Consider the following 15,438-nt stretch of genomic DNA (forward strand, 5'->3'; position numbering starts at 1 on the left):
TGACCCAAGCTAAAATCAAGAGTTGGATGCTTAACTGACTGAGCCACCCAGGTGCCCCTACACATTCTTTTCAAGTGCACATGGGACCTTCTCCAGAATAGGTCACATATTAGGTCACTAATCAGGCTTAAGAAGTACAAAACAATTGAGATCATACCATGCATGTTTTCCCACCACAAAACTATGAAACTAAGTCAACCACAAGAAAAAGTGGAAAAATCACAAATATATGGAGGTTAAACAACATGCTATCAAACAATGAATGGATCAACCAGGAAATCAAAGAAATTAAAAAATACATGGAAACAAATGAAAATGAAATACAATGGTCCAAAACCTTTGGGATGCATCAAAAGTGGTATTGAGGGAAGTATATAGCCATACACTCCTACCTCAAGAAGCAAGAAAACCCTCAAATAAACAACCTAACCTTACACCTAAGGGAATTAGAAAAAGAACAAACGAAGCCTAAAGCCAGCAGAAGGAAAATAATAAAGGTTAGATCAGAAATAAATGATATAGAAACTAAAAAAAAAAATTAGAACAGATCAATGAAACTAGGAACTGATTTCTTTGAAAAAATTAATAAAATTGATAAACTCCTACCCAGATTTATCAAAAAAAGAGGAAGGGCCCCAATAAATAAAATCACAAATGATAGGAGAAATAACAACCAACATCACAGAAATACAAGCAATTATAAGAGAATATTGTGAAAAATTATATGCCTACAAATTGGACAACTTGGAAGAAATAGATAAATTCCTAGAAATGTACAAACTACCAAAACTGAAACAGGAAGAAATAGAAAACTTGAACAGACCAATAACAAAGCAATTGAAACAGTAATCAAAAATCTCCCAACAAACAGAAGTCAGGGTCAGACGGCTTCCCAGGGGAATTCTACTGAACATTTAAAGAGTTAACACCCATTCCTTTCAATCTATCCCAAAAAATAGAAATGGAAGGAAAAAATTCAAACTTTTCTATGAGGCAAGCATTACTGATTCTAAATCCAGATAAAAACTCCACTAAAACAGAGAACTATAGGCCAATATCTCTAATGAACATGGATGCAAAAATTTTCAAATAGCAAATTGAATCCAACAACACATTAAAAGAATCATTCACCACGATCAAGTGGGATTTATTCCTGGGTTGCAAGGTGTTTTAATATTCACAAATCAACATGATACACCACATTAATAAAAGAAAGGATAAGAACCATAGAGATAACAGACCTGTACTCTGAAAACTATAAAACTCTGGTGAAAGAAATGGAAGAAGACACATAGAAATGGAAAAATATTCCATGCTCATGGATTGGAAGAACAAATATTGTGAAAATGTCTTTCCCACCCAAAGTAACCTATACATTTAATGCAATCCCTATCAAAATAGCACCAGCACTTTTCATAGAGCTAGAAAAACAATCCTAAAATTTTTACAGAACCACAAAAGACCCTGAATAGCCAAAGCAATCTTGAAAAAGAAAAGCAAAGTTGGAAGCATCACAATTCCAGACTTCAAGTTCCATTACAAAGCTGTAGTAATCAAGACAGTACGGTACTGACACAAAAACAGATACATAGATCAATAGAACAGAAAGCCCAGAAATGAACTCACAACTAAATGGTTAATTAATCTTCAACAAAGCAGGAAAGAATATCTAGTGGATAAAAGACAGTCTCTTCAATAAATGGTGTTGGGAAAACTAGACAGCAACATGCCAAAGAATAAAACTGGACTACTTTCTTACACCACACACAAAAATAAATTCAAACTGGATGAAAGACCTAAATGTGAGACAGGAAACCATCAAAATCCTAGAGGAGAACACAGGCAGTAAAGTCTTTGACATCAGCCGTAGCAACTTCTTACTAGATATGTCTCCTGAGGCCAGGGAAACAGAAGCAAAAATAAACTATTGGGACTTCATCAAAATAAAAAGCTTCTGCACAGCATAGGAAACAATCAACAAAACTAAAAGGCAACCTACAGAATGGGTGAAGATTTTTTTTTTAATTTTTTTTTCTCAACGTTTTTATTTATTTTTGGGACAGAGAGAGACAGAGCATGAACGGGGGAGGGGCAGAGAGAGAGGGAGACACAGAATCGGAAACAGGCTCCAGGCTCTGAGCCATCAGCCCAGAGCCCGACGCGGGGCTCGAACTCACGGACCGCGAGATCGTGACCTGAGCTGAAGTCGGACGCTTTAACCGACTGCGCCACCCAGGCGCCCCGAAGATATTTGTAAATAGACATATCTGACAGTATCCAAAATATATTTAAAAAACATGTAAAAGTGACACCCAAAAAACCATATAATCCAGTTAAAAAATGGGCAGAAGACAGACATTTTTCAAAGAAGACATAGAGGGCTAACAGACACATGAAAAGACGCTCAACATCATGACAAATCAAAACTACAATGACATATCACCTCATGCCTGTCAGAATGGCTAAAATTAACAGCACAGGCAAGGATGTGGAGAAAGGGGGAACCCTCTTACTGTGGTTGGTGGCAGTACAAACTGGTGCAGCCACTCTGAAAAACAGTATGGAGGTTCCTCAAAAAAAGTCAAAATAGAACTACCTTCAATACAACAATTGCACTACTAGGTATTTATCCAAAGGCCCAAAGGATACAAAAATGCTAATTCAAAGGGTTACATACACCCCGGTGTTTATAGCAGCACTATCTACAATAGCCAAAATATGAAAAGAGCCCAAATGTCCACTGACTGATGAATGGATAAAGAAGATGTGGTGTGTGTGTGTGTGTGTGTGTGTATATATATATATATATATATATATATATATATATATATATATATATAATGGAATGCTACTCAGCCATAAAGAACGAAACCTTGCCATTTGCAATGACGTGGATGGAGCTAGAGAGTTCTATGCTAAGTGAAATAAGTCAGGGAAAGCCAAATACCATATGATTTCACTCCTATGTGGAATTTCAGAAACAAAACAGATGAACACAGAGGTGGGGGGGGGGGAGAGAGGCAAACCAGGAAACAGACTCTTAATTGTAGAGAACAAACTGATGGTTACCAGAGGGGAGGTGGGTGGGGGAGATGGGTTATATAGGTGGTGGGTGTTAAGCAGGGCACTTGTGATGAGCACTGGGTGTTATATGAGTCACTACATTCTACACCTGAAACTAACTAACTGTATGTTAAATAACTGGAATTTAAAATTTTGAAGAGGGGCACCTGGGTGGCTTAGTCGGTTGGGCCGCCGACTTTGGCTCAGGTCATGATCTCATGGTCTGTGAGTTCGAGCCCCACATAGGGCTCTGTGCTGATAGCTCGGAGCCTGAAGCCTATTTCGGAGTCCGTGTCTCCCTCTCTCTCTGCTCCTCCCCCACTCATGCTCTGTCTCTCTCCCTCTCAAAAATAAACAAACATAAAATTAAAAAAATTTTAAATAAAATTTTGAAGAAAAAAAGAGATAGGCTGAAATCCATAGAAATGACTCCTCCCGTGCTGAAAATTCCTACATCACGCACAGATGGTCTGTCTGGCCACCCCTAGCTACACCATCGTGTCAGTCCAATGATACATCCCTTAGGAAACTTTCCCTTATTACATTTGCTGGGTTTTTTTTTTTTTCTTTATAAAGTTACTGTTCCTTGTGAACATTTATCTCTGCTTCACCGCTTTTTACCAAAGCTACAAATTAATGTTTATCTGTGTTTCTAATCCCTGCCCTTTCCCAATGGAATGTGGAAGCCAGTACAGATGAAATTGAGTTTGCCATTACTTGACATTTATTTCTATTTGCAAACCACATTTTATGGGCAACTATAGGCACGATGCTTGGAAGATCGAGTCAAGAAGACGAGGAAAAAAGGTGCACTGTTGGCAGGAACGTAAAGTGGTGCAGCCACTGCAGAAAACAGTATAGAGGTCCCTAAAAAAATTAAACAGAACTACTATATGATCCTGCAATTCCGCTTCCGGGTATTTACACCAAGAAAACGAAGACACTAACTCAAAAGGGTATCTGCACTGCCGTGTTCATTGCAGCACTGTTTACAACAGCCACGATGTGAAAGCAACCTACGTGTCAAAGGAGAGGTGGATAAACATGTGATACATACATTTATATTTTTATTTCACATTTACTTATAATATTTATATATAAATATACATAATCAGAATACTATTCAACCATAACAAAGAATGAAATCTTGTGATTTGCGACAGAACGCATGGGACTTGGGGAATTATGCTAAATGAAACATGTCAGACTGAGACAGAAAGACAAATACCATGCGATCTCACTGTATGTGGCATTTTGAAACAAAAATCCAAGCTCATAAAGATCAGATGGGTAAGTGCCAGAAGGAAGGGGTGAGGGGTGGCAAAATGGATGAAAGGGATCAAAAAGTACAAGCTGCCTCAGGGCGCCTGGGTGGCTCACTTGTCTGAGATCATGATCTCACAGTCTGTGAGTTCCAGCCCCTCAATGAGCTCTGTGCTGACAGCTCAGAGCCTGGAGCCTGCTTCAGATTCTGTGTCTCCCTCTCTCTCTAAAATAAATAAACGTAAAAAAAAAATTAAAAGAAAAAAAGTACAAGCTGCCAGCTATAAATAAGTCATGGGGATATAACATACAGCACGGTGACTATAGTTAATATCATAGGGCACATTTTGAAGTTGCTGAGAGAGTAAATCTTCAATTATACCCCATTAAAAAAATAAATCTATTTTCCATGTAATTTATTTTTCTGTCCTTTTCAACTTTATATATAGTAAGTAATTCAAAGATCTGTATCTTAAAAAAAATTCATACTGTGGCGCCTGGGTGGTTCGGTCAGTTAAGCCTTCGACTCCTGATTTAGGCTCAAGTCATAATCTCATGGTCGTGAGATGGAACCACTGGGTGTAGAGCCTGCTGAGAACTCTCTCTCTGCCCCTCCCCGGCTCGGGGGGGGGGGGGGCATGCACACATGCACTCTCTCAAAATAAATAAACATTAAAAAAATTCTCTTAGAGTTGTCACTGGAGCTCAATGAGTCGATATATGGAGAACACGTGAACAGCCCCAGCAAGAGGGAAGTACTCGGTAAGGTAAGCTAAACAGCTGATAGCAGCCCTTTACATTTTAGCCCCCACCCCCATGTGCTGCGGACCAACACTTTGACAAGATGCCATAAAAATGACTTACTAGAAACAAAATTAACAAGACAACAGCCATACAAAAAGACTTTCTCGAGGAAGAACTCTCTGTCAGTCAAACCAGGCTTTCACAGACTCACAATATCAAGCCCTTATCGAGCCAGAGCAACTGTCAAAATAGACCATGCCCAATGCCTGAAGAAGCCCTGTATTTTTGTACCTAGGAATTTTTCCCCAGTGATTATGCCCACACACACATGCACAAAACAAAAGCACACAACTGGAAATTTCCCTTTCATTCCGGAAACTCACCTCCTGAGGAAGACTGAACTTCAAACCGGGCCTGCCTGGGCTAAATGCCAGGGGCGGTGTGACTCACACTCCGCACAGGGCTCATCTGACGGGCCTTCCGGAGGCTCCTCCCTCTTATAGGGTCTGGGGTCAGTGATGCATTTACAGATGTGATTGGATAAAATCCGTCCTGTTGATGGAATTTTCATCCGACCTAAGCTCCACCTCTCCAATACCTTATTACACAACACCCCTGGGGGTGGGGCAATTGGCCACCACCAAACACACTAATATTTCTGCAGTGAAATGTAACAATAATCACAATTGAGTGGGCGCACAAAGATGAGCATTCACAGGGCGCCCGGGTGGCTCAGTCCGTTAATCCGACTCAGCTCAGGCCGCGGTCTTGATGCAGGGGCATGGGGCAAGCTGAGGGCAAATTTCAGGCTACCAGCAAACCCCGCCCCCACCGGGTGGGACATGTATGATATATTCCCCGGACATTCCGGCTATGCCAAAACAGGTAAGGACAAAAAACAAACAAAAATAAGAGTCTCCACCAGTTCACAAGAAAAAGGCAATCCCATCAATTGGCCTTAAAGCCCAGGAACTCCCTACTGTCTTAATGTTAATGCTTTGCTAGAGGGAAAAAGAACCTTAGCTTGACAATAGCTAGGCCTCCAGTAAGTCTGTAGCCTGAGAAAGTCTCTTCGGAAACTCCCTTTGTATCTCCCCGATTCCATAAAACGGTCACGCCCCCACACTTGCTGCCCATGGGCCCTGTCCCTGTGATTTAATAAAATCACATTTAAAAAATTTGGGGGGGGGGGCAGGGCACATGGGTGGTGCAGTCGGTTAAGCGGCCGACTTCGGCTCAGGTCATGATCTCACGGTTTGTGAGTTCGAATCCCACGTCGGGCTCTGTGCTGACAGCTCAGAGCCTGCAGCCTGTTTCAGATTCTGTGTCTCCCTCTCTCTGACCCTCCCCCGTTCATGCTCTGTCTCTGTCTCAAAAATAAATAAACGTTAAAAAAAAAATTTTTTTTAGGGGCGCCTAGGTGGCTCAGTCAGTTCAGCATCCGACTTCAGCCCAGGTCACGATCCCACAGTTTGTGGGTTCAAGCCCCGCGTCGGGCTCTGTGCTGACAGCTCAGAGCCTGGAGCCTGCTTCAGATTCTGTGTCTCTCCATCTCTCGGCTCCTCCCCTGTTCATACTCTATGTCTCTCTGCCTCTCAATAATAAATAAATGTTAAAAAAAAAAATCTTTCTTGGGTGTCGGCCCCAGACCCCACAAACCCATCACCCCAAAACTTCATCAATCTCACGGTCCAGTCCATGAGTTTGATGGGCCCTGCTTCGGGCTCTCTGCTGTCATCGTGGAGCCCGCTTTGGATTCTCTGTTCCCCTCTCTCTGCCCCTCCCTCCTCTTGCACTCTATCTCAAAAGTAAATAAACATTAAAAAAAATTAACATTAATCTCACATAAATTCTGGCCAAGTTTAGTCTTAAGTGAGTCTCTTACAAACTTGCTAATACTTTCTAATTTTTAAAAAAATTTTTAATGTTTATTTTTGAGAGAGACTGAAAGAGACACAGAGAAAGAGAGGCAGAGACAGAACCTGAAGCACGCTCCAAACTCTGAGCTATCAGTGCAGAGCTCAACGTGGGGCTCGAACTCAGGAGTCGTGAGGTCATGACTTGAGCCGAAGCCGGACACTTAACCGACGAGCCACCCAGGTGCCCCTACTACTTCCTAATTTTATGAGATTTGTGGATTGCAAGTAGGGCGGAGAACAAGGTTAATATTCTCCCTCCCTATGTCAATCCCAGGCTAGTGAATCAGAGGGTGCTCTGGGACCCCAGAAGTGGGGTTCCTAGTGGAGCAGAGAGACCACAGGACTAAAACAAAAATCACCTCAGTGGAAAGGGAGAGACAGGTGCTTATTTTCTGCTGAGAAAGTACACCATATTTGAGAGACTTCATGTCAGGACAGTGTGAAGGGGAAGTTACATTGGTGTGAGGCTCCTGGTTGGAAAATCTGGCTGGTGGGGTCTGTCCTGCACTGAGTAGGAAGAAAGGCAACAGAAGAGATTCTATGAAACTCAGCACTTCCTGACTCAATGGAACGAGACCATCTCGTAGATGAGGGAGAGTTTGGGTAGCAAAAGGGATTGTGTTCAACAAGGGACTGGGGCGGCAACGTAATCATTGCCATCTTCTCTCTGCTTTCAAGTTGTATCCAGAATCAAGCGACTTTTAACCCCTTCACAGCCAGGCCCTTCAGCCCAGCCCCTACGCTTTTCTCTCGGATTATTGAGGTCAGCTCCCCACCGGCCTCTCCTCCAGCCCGTCTTCAGCCCATTCTCCAAACAGCCACCAGAGAGACCCTGTTATAACCAAGTCTGACTGGCTCCTCCTATCATTGTGGAACTTCCCAACCGCCTGTAGTGAAGGACTTGCCCCCCTCCTTCACCAGGGACTCCTGGTGGGACTCCTTCCCATCTGTCATGGACTCACTTTCACAAGATGCAATTAAATAACTTACTAGAAATATAAAATTAACAAGAAAGCCATTACTCACAATGGAAGGCCTTTGATGTCTTTAGATGTAACACACGGTCAACTTGCTCTAACGGTGTCTAAATGATTGGTCACCATTTCTGCATCAGCCTTGCTGCAGACAGAAGAGAGTGGAGATGGGCTGTGTCCTCTGACCACATTCTGAGGAGTACTGACTTAAAGCAGAAGCCAGATTCCTAACAGTAGCCTGGAGACCCTGGTGACCTGGCCCCATGCCCTGTCCAACTCAGCCCCTCCTCTGGCCCCCTTGCTCTGCTTGAGCCTCACCGGGTACACACGGGGTCCAGCAGCTCCGCTCCCATCGCTGGCCTCTATTAGCTCTTCCTTCTGCTGGGTGCACCGTCCCCACCCAGCCCTCCTGCATTCCTGCCAGGTCTTTGTTCACGGGCTGGACATGCTTTCTAAAACTTGCAGCTAAGCCCTGAAAGTCCCCTTTCCCCCATCCACTGATTTTTCTCCTTATCCCTTACCTCCGCTGGGCAAGCTCAACATTCTACCCATTTCTCTTATTTTTTGTTTATCACTCCCCTACCTCCACCACGGGATTTAGTCAAACAGAGGGCGGGGATTTTCATCTGTTATGTTGCCCACTATTTCTATCAGCAGTCTACACGGAACTGGCACTTGGGAGGTCTTATTCAGTATGTGTCCAATTTAGACGCATATTCCAGCAAGAGAAGGTGAAAAGCCTCCCCCAAATGGTATGGCAGCAATAGGGAGGGGAGAATCAGACTGGACCAGAGGGAATTATGGAGTAGGCATTTCGAGAGAGCTGCAGGGAAGTGACACATGAGCGACTGGCTATGTCCCCAAATCACCACAGAGAAATGAGAAGCTAGTGGACACTCAGATTCTAGAAACTAGAGAAGCCCTGTGAGAAAGCCCTGGGGGAAATCAAAGCCTATCTAGAAATCACAGTCAAAGGACAGAAGTCAAAGGCTTCAGGGAAGGGAGGAATTGAGAAAATCACTTTAATTCAATTTAATTGCTCACCTAAATCAACTTGGGGCAGCAGCTACCTCTTTTACTGCTGGACTAGATGGTGATGTCGAGGGGGTTTGAGGGTATCGGCAAGTCAAAGTGATCAGTGGCCCCCGGGCTACCATACTATCCCTACTCAGCTTGCTGACTTGGGCGACTATGACCGTGGGTTGGACACACCTGTGCCCAGTGCTGCTTCCCTGGGGCCACGTAAAGATGAAAACTGAGCAGCCGGGCCACCCAGTGTGGAGGGAGCTGGATTGTCTTCCCTGATCCCCTTGTCACTACGCACTAGCCAGATCTAACAGAGTACACGCTGAACTGTATTCCTTCCTGTGTACACACACAGGAGACAGGATTTCATATAACCAGGGTAAGTAACTAGAGATGGAGGAAGTGCACAATCCAAAAAAAGTCCATATTAAACAACACATCCTACTTGGAACAAAGGGAGGAAAAGAATAATGAAGAAATTAAAATAAGCATATAAAAATAATTAAGGAGATAAGGAAAGGGAAAAGTCACCAGAAATAAGAAGATATGTTTTTTAAAAATGCAGAAAATGTTACCGAGAATAATATGATATGTCTAAAGACAATAAAAAAAGAGAAGGAAAATATTTTTTAAAAATTTTAATTTTTATTTAGTTGCAGGGGGGAGGGGCAGAGAGAGGGAGAGAGAGAGAGTCCCAAACAGAGATGCCAGGCTAGATCTCTCATGAACCATGAGATCACGACCTTAGCCCAAATCAAGACTCGGGAGCTTAACCTACTGAGCCACCTAGGTACGCCTTAATTATTTTTTTTAAGTAGGCTTCACACCCAGTGTGGAGCCCAACGAGGGGCTTGAACTCACAACCCTGAGATCAAGACCTGAGCTGAGATCAAGAGTCAGATGTTTAACTGACTCAGGTGCCCCTATTTTTAAGGTTAGTAGCAAGATAGATGATCAGATTGAGGAGAACACCTAAAAATCAAAGGAAACAAAAAAGAAACAGCACAAAACAGCCAAAAATATAACCTGTCATAGGAAGACATATTTTTTAATCTTTATATCCCTAAAAGTAGCACCACAACTGTAACTGGTGCTCAATAATGATTGTGTAATAAGAAAGAAGATAGAAACAGAGGGAGTACAATATGGTCAAAAGGGGTCCCAAAAGGAAGGCAAATTGGGATGACCTGGGAAGGGGGTGCATCCGTGAAGGGAGCAGCCAGCCTATGACAGGAAAGTCTAGGATGTTCTCAGGTGTTCAAGCCCTCAAGTGTGTGGTAGGAGGTGAAGAAGTTCAGGGACCAGGCAGGAAGACCCAATGGTGGTGAGACAGGGGGATGAGGTGGGTGAGGACAAGGCAGGCAGAGTGTCTGGTATCTGGCTGGGAAAATGTTTGCATGTCTGAAATCTGAAATGCCTAAATTTCAGGCTCTAGGTTCTTCCTCTCTCTCTGCCCCTCCCCTGCTTGTGCTCTCCCTCCCCCACCCCCTAAAATAAATAAATAAATAAACTAAAAAAAAAGAACTCGGCTTATTTGTTCACTGTGGAATCTCCAGGGCCGGAATATAGTAATCATTCAATAACTACCTATTCAATAAATGATTAAGCAAATAGAAAAGATATTTTTTAAAGGCAGAAGATAATTTGTGTAAGATTTTCTTGAACAGGAGGAGTTTGAATTTAGTTCTAAGGGTAAAGGCCATTTAATTTGTAATATGGTGTCAAGCTTACAAAGAACGTTAATTCTGCTGAAGACCTGTTGAGCAATAAATTGGTGTAACCATAAATTAGGGAATGAGAATATTCACAATAAAGGACACAGACCTCCTTGGAGTGGGTAGTGGAAGAGGAGACAAGAAATGGCCACTCTCCAGTACAATTTTTGCTATGATGAGAAGTAGGGGAAGTACAGTGTCAGCTGGAGGAAGTTAGATATCCATGTAATGTTTTGTATTGGTGATGCAACCGTTTTAACATTGTCAGGAATAATCTGGAAGGAGGAAAAATGGTTAACGGTATAGAGAGAAGGTAATTAGCTGTAGGTGTAAAGTCCTTGAGAAGCCAAGATCTTGATCACAGAAAGATCTATTTTCTGCTGTAACAAAAGGAAAGACAGAGAATGTGGGTAGAGGTAAGTTGTCAATTGGTGGTAGAAACACATGGGAAAATCCTATCTTTCTGCTTTTAAATCCTCAAAGAATTATGAGATCTTGATATCACTACAGCATAAGGGATGTCTGGAATATAAAGGGAGTGGTGAGAGTAGACCTGAGAAGACTTTCTTAGAATATTTGATATCAAACATTTCAGGGAGAACTTTCAGGTGTGCAGCACTTACGATACCACTTGATATCTAGCTCCATAAATTTATATCAAAACCAGGCAGTCTGGTGCCTGTTTCTTTACAGCATTATTACAGCATGGCAGTATAAGGAGCAGAGAGTTTATGTCCAACAGGATTGAGATATGATTAACCAAAACTTTTTTTAAAATTTTTTTTAATGTTTTATTTACTTTTGAGACAGAGACAGAGCATGAACAGGGGAGGGTCAGCGAGAGGGAGACACAGAATCTGAAACAGGCTCCAGGCTCTGAGCTGTCAGCACAGAGCCTGACGCAGGGCTCGAACTCACAGACCGCGAGATCATGACCTGAGCCGAAGTCCGCCGCCCAACCGACTGAGCCACCCAGGCGCCCCAACCAAAACTTTTTTAAGTGGGAGACAAAGGTTCTAGAGTCTCTTTCCAAGGGAATCATTACGGTGATGCAACATGCAACCTCAGCTCTGTGGAGAAGGAATGGTGTCACTACGATGGGATCATCACAAAGTCAATGGAACCAAGATCCATATGTGACAAAATAACTGAGAAGGGAGTAAGGAGAGCATTTGGCCAAGGGGTAAAAAGGTAGGAATTTGGTACAATACATATGGTTTTTCATTCTCTGGAAATAAAATAATATTCAAGGTGTCATATGAACTACACAACATTTCCATAAAACTACTGTTGTAGCAAGGAAAATTTAAAATTGTTATAACATCCTTAAAGTAAGAGGAGGATAATAGTTGGATAAATAGAGAGAAATAATGTTTACTATGATAAAAACTGGGGGAAAAAAATAAGACCATTCACGTTTGCAGTTAAGTGATCTGAGCAAAGACAAAAATATTTTAAATTTAGGTAATAAAAGTTTATCATTATGGAATAAGAATGAGTTCTCTTAGAGGACCATAAACTATTAAATTTTAATAATTAAAGGTAAAACTGGGGTGCCTGGGTGGCTCAGTTGGTTAAGCATCCAACTTCGGCTCAGGTCGTGATCTCGTGGTTTGTGAATTCGAGCCCCACATCAGGCTCTGTTCTGACAGCTCAGAGCCTGGAGCCTGCTTCAGATTCTTGTCTCCTGCTTTCTCTGCCCCTCTCCTGTTCCTGCTCTCTGTCTCTCGCTCAAAATGAATAAACATTTTTTAAAAATTAAAAAAAATAAAGGTAAAATTAAATATTGAGAAGTGTAAATTTTATTAAGTTAGTGCATTTTAACTGAACATTTACCAAATTATTTATAATAGGCAGAAGCTGATCATTATACCCATCTGGCTTGGCTTTGTAATGAGCTTTACTTACACTTAGGAAAAAAGTTCACTGTCCTTCCAAATCTTGGGAGAATTGAGGTCATGGAAAGAGGATTCCCTTACAATATAATCCATAAACATGAGCACGATAATTGTTTACAGAATATATAAAGTTTTTTTAATGATAGCATTGAAAAACCAAGGAAAATATAAGACATCAATAAATTAGAAAAAATATTTAGACATCAATAAATTAATAAGCTCAAACTGTTGGTGAAATGTGGAGAATAAGCTTAGGAATCCCCCGGGCTTACACCAATGGGTTAACAAGGCATAAAGAAGCACAAAGCCACAGGATGCTCCACCCGAGTTTGGGTAAACAAGATCAGGACCCCAGAATAGGGAGGTGCGAAGGCACCCAGAATAGAGAGGGGGTGCAGAGGCACCGAGAATAGACAGGGGGTGCAAAGGCATCCAATACAAAGGTATATGAGGTAAGCAAGATTAGGTGTTCAGGGCAAAAACGTCCCCCAATTGAATACTATAGCAGAAACCTGCTTTCACAGGAAGGAAGGACCAAATTAAGTAAGCAGGCAAATTGGGCTATAGACCACTGCACTGTGCTGCAGGTGAAGCTGCCCAGAGCGGAGATGATTAACAAAAGAAAAGGTGCCTTGTCAACCCTGAGGTCACGTGTCCTACCTGTCTCATCCCCTAGGCTGAGATAAACAGAGGTGCTGCCTCACATCCCCTGTAAACAACCTTCCGCCAGGCTGCCCAGTGCCTAGATTTTGTTTTGTATTAACCCAAACCCCTAACCCCAAATATCTTCAAGACCCCCTTTCCCTCACGTCCCCAAGTTAATGTTCACAGATTCATTGTCTCTCTGTGCACGTCTACCGCCATGTTTGTAAGCCTTCTGATCCTAATAAAAACGGGGCAAGGCCCCTTATTCAGGGCTCTTGTCTTTTCCCAGACATTAGCTATCTCTCGTTTTTCATCCTGCATCCCGCTCTCTTGCTGGCCAAGAGAGAACTTTAGACTTAGAGTCTACGACAGTTGAAATAAATAAAACACGTACATTATGCAGGAATCCAAAACAGTAGCATAAAATAACAGTGACATTTATGAAAATTATACTCTATTGAAAATCCTCCAGAAGGCATGAGGAGCCTTAACTAACTTGAGCAGGAGTTCTCAACTTAGAGAAATTTTGCCCCCACTTGCAGGGGCCACCCAAAGACAACTGTGGTTGTCACAACTGAATGGTGGTGCTATTGGCATCTAGTGCATGGAGGCCGGGGTTGCTGCTCAACGTTCTACAGTGCACAAGAGAGGCTAAAAAAAAAAAAAAAAAAAAAAAAAAAAGATCCAGCCCCAGATGGACACAATGTCTGGGAGAAGTGGTGGCACCATGGCAGCCTGCAAACTTATACAGATCTGCATAGCCCGTTAGAAAAGACTCAATAGCAGTCTCACCCACATATTGACTAAAAACCTTAATGATCTTTCCAGCACCATGGAAAGACAGTCTTGAAAGGATTTGTCACAAAGCCATTTCTCACCCTGGGACTGGTCACGGAACAGCCCCTCTTCTGCCTGCCTGGTTTCCTTCTTTTATTGTACAGCTGCAGTTGGAAATACTTTAAGTACAGAAAAGGCTCCTCAATGACAGACTGTCCCCATCGCTCACTTGTTCATCAGACCACCATCATCTGGTCCCTTTGACCGGGTGTCATCTTGTGACATAAGGGTCACGGGAAACTGACAACATGCTGGCCTTGCTTATGCTGTCTATGAAAGTAATGAAGTCTAAATTCATGTGCTTTGTTGCTTTCTTACTGGTGACATCTATGGCAGAGTGGCCAAACTAGCGTACTGCTTGGAGACCGCTTGACTGCTTAACTATGCCAAAGTGAAGAAAGCCCGGACTAGAATACAATTAGTAACCAGGAAAAGACCAGCTTTTACTGTGGTTCTACAAATAAAGGATGAAAGGAAAATGAAATTTAAGTGCATTCGATGTTTTGCCCTTCAATGTATAAGATCAGGAATAAATATATAAAAGTTCATCTAAGCTCACCATCACAAAATGAAAATATAGCATTTTCAAACTGTACTTAATATGAAAGCATTTGACTTTGAATTTGAATGTTTGGAAAATATGAGTTTCTATAAAATAATTTTTTTAAGTTTATTTATTTTGAGACAGAGAGAGAGCGCGTGGGAGGGACAGAGAGAGAGAGAGAGGGAGACAGAGAGAATCCCAAGCAGGTTCCGCACCATCAGCTCAGAATCTGACACGGGGCTTGAACTCATGAACCATGAGACCATGACCGGAGCTGAAGCCAAGAGTCAGACGCTTAACTGAGTGAGCCACCTAGGCGTCCCATTTTTATAAAAGAATTTAATTTACTCCAGCTGACTGTGTGAGTCACGTACAATAAGCAGAACACACTGTGTCACCCACTTGACCGAATCCGGACACTGGCCTGTTATTTCTTAGGATGCACTTTCCAGTTCTTCACCCTACCACAGCATCTGATGGAGCTACATGCCCGACTGTGCCCCTGCCTCTTTCCCCTCACTATCAGTACCCCTAAAACATTGGATCTCTAAAGTTCTTTGAGGACTCTACACGACTTCTAACGCAGGCATCAGTTCAGGCAATCTTCCATCTGCTGGAACAGCTAGACTCCACTTGGGGTAAAAAAAGTCATAATTTTTTCAGGTAACAACATGGAAAAAAAAAAAGAAAACAAATACACAATGGAACTCAACTCTTTCCACCAAAATTTGCAAGAATTTGCAGTGAAATAAATAAATTTATGTTTATGTGAAATAAACAAATCATACTTTACATGATCTCAAATATATC

At 42.2% G+C, this 15,438-nt stretch overlaps 1 protein-coding gene across 5 annotated transcripts in view; it reads right to left on the minus strand.

Annotated features, from left to right (window-relative positions):
• The window catches only part of LOC101097361 (zinc finger and SCAN domain-containing protein 4), a 43,355-nt gene that overhangs the window by 6,961 nt on the left and 20,956 nt on the right, over positions 1–15,438 (minus strand). For 3 of the 5 annotated variants that reach the window (XM_045047326.1, XM_045047325.1, XM_045047327.1), the window contains exons 3-4: positions 8,016–8,108; positions 5,454–5,622 (exon numbers count right to left, since the gene is read on the minus strand). The exons of 1 other annotated variant lie outside the window; for it this stretch is intronic. The gene's annotated coding sequence lies outside the window, so the exon portion shown is untranslated. Of the gene's footprint in view, positions 1–5,453; positions 5,766–8,015; positions 8,109–15,438 lie in introns of those variants that run through there. One more of the 5 variants, XM_045047328.1, reaches the window with a different exon arrangement.

Source organism: Felis catus, chromosome E2 (genome assembly GCF_018350175.1).
Source record: "Felis catus isolate Fca126 chromosome E2, F.catus_Fca126_mat1.0, whole genome shotgun sequence".
In the NCBI taxonomy this organism is placed as follows: domain Eukaryota; kingdom Metazoa; phylum Chordata; class Mammalia; order Carnivora; family Felidae; genus Felis; species Felis catus.